The sequence below is a fragment of the Diachasma alloeum genome, unplaced genomic scaffold (assembly GCF_001412515.2).
Source record: "Diachasma alloeum isolate Michigan unplaced genomic scaffold, Dall2.0 Dall_scaffold_00307, whole genome shotgun sequence".
Lineage (NCBI taxonomy): Eukaryota > Metazoa > Arthropoda > Insecta > Hymenoptera > Braconidae > Diachasma > Diachasma alloeum.
Genome location: NW_021680446.1, coordinates 123,690 through 125,750, shown reverse-complemented (window position 1 = coordinate 125,750; position 2,061 = coordinate 123,690).

Here is a 2,061-nt window from a genome sequence, read left to right as displayed (position 1 = left end):
TTTTTTTTTTTTTTACTTGATTTTTTAATTTTTGTTTCATTTTTTTATACTTTTTGCTGGAGTTACATTAACTTTCGAATGCAGGAATTTTTTTTTATTTCAAGATGTTTTTTAATTTTTTTTTAATTTTAAATGAATTTCGCTTTATTGTTAAGACAGATTTATAATTAACAGAAAATGTCATCACTCGCCACTACCTTTTGACTGCTAAAAACCGATATGCAATCGATACGAAAATACTGCGTACGAATAAACTCCCGTATATAATTTTTTTTTTTGTATTTTTTTGGCCTGATTTTTCAATTTTTATTTCTATTTTAGTAATACTTTTTGCTGGGGTTAAACTATCCTTCCGATAATTATTTGAATAATTTAGTAATTTTAAATTAATCTCCACGCGACCCTTTGACTAGTAAAAACCCATTTTTTTTATCCAAAAACTTCTTTACTCCATTTTTTGTTTTTGTACTAAAATGGTTTATATTTTGTTTTTACTTTTTACTGAAGTTGAACTAATCTTCGGATGCATGAAATATTTTTTGTTTTCTGTTAAAAGTTTTTTTTTTCAAATGAGGTTTCGGTTTGCGTTATTGAATAATTTTTAGAATGAATTTTTGTTGTTGGGTGAGCGTTATTTTTTGATGCATGTAAAAGGTGGATGGATAGAAGGTGAATATTCGATTGCCACTATGATCACCCCATTCCGATGCATCGTCGATTTACCATAGTCCATGTAAATGCAAATCATTTTCTCCACCAAGTCCACACAGTTTCCGAGCTATTATGTTAGCTGAGAAAGTTGGGTAGGTGGAGTGTTGTGGGGGTGAGTGTTGAAGAAAATTGCAAGTTTTGGGGGGGTAGAGGATGCGTGGGAGGTGAAAATCTCTGAAATTTTGTTTATAATTTTTTTAAAGTGATTCTCGAGCTCAAGGACTTCAAGTTCAAGGAGTAATTAGTGTGAGCTCATACTTTCGCTCAAACTTTTGCGTTAATTGAGTCAATTAAAAAATAGTGATTAATGATGATTAATTAACATGATTAATTAATAAATTTATTGATTAAAGTTGCAATCATCTTCGAGCGAAATTTGAAGTTTAAAGACTGATTTGTTTGAGCTCATATTTGAGCTCGAGCTTTTTTTTTTAATATGACTAAATAAAAATCATGATAAATAATATGATGCTACCAATAATGGATAATAATTCATTAATCAACAAACTAATTCATTAATTAAAGTTGCAATCATCTTCAAGCGGAATTAGAAGTTCAAGGACTGATTTGTCTGAGCTCATACTTGAGCTCAAGCTTTTACATCCCTTTTAATTGATCGGGAATCATGATGAATAATATTGATAATCGGAAGAAACAACCTATTAATTGAGAAATTGATGATTAATCGATGGCTGCAATCATCTTTAAGCCTCAATTGAAGTTTAACAACTAATTTATTCGCGCTCACACTTCAGCTCAAATTTCTAGAATCAGTGAAATTAGAATTTTTAAAGTGATTAATAATGGCGATGCCATTGATGATCACATCAACCGATGAATTAATTAATTAATCAATCAACGACTCCTAACCCATATCCTTAAATTAAGCTTCTATACTAATAAGTTCTCACTCAAACTTGAGCTCAAACCTCCAGCAAAAAATAGTATTGCCAGTAACGACTTGAAACAAAGATCTAAATATCAATCAACAAATCATCTAATTAATTAATTAATTAATTAATCCCATGACCTTTGCAGTCACTCAAACTGCAGTTGATGAAACAATTAATTGTATAATTAATTAATTAATTAACTAATTACTGACCAATACCACTTTAATAAAATGAAAAATCGATTTCTACCGAAAAACGAAATCACCTCCTCCGACTTCTCAACAAGCCCCCCCCCCGTCCCCCCTAATTAAAATTAATTAAAAAATATATCTGAAATACTTCTCTCGAAAATCGGATTCACAGTTTCTTTTTGCCCTGCGGGTTTTATGGCGTGTAGGAGATTATTCCCAAGCACCCCCCCCCACCCCCTCGCCGTCTCATCTTCAGGAGTACCCGT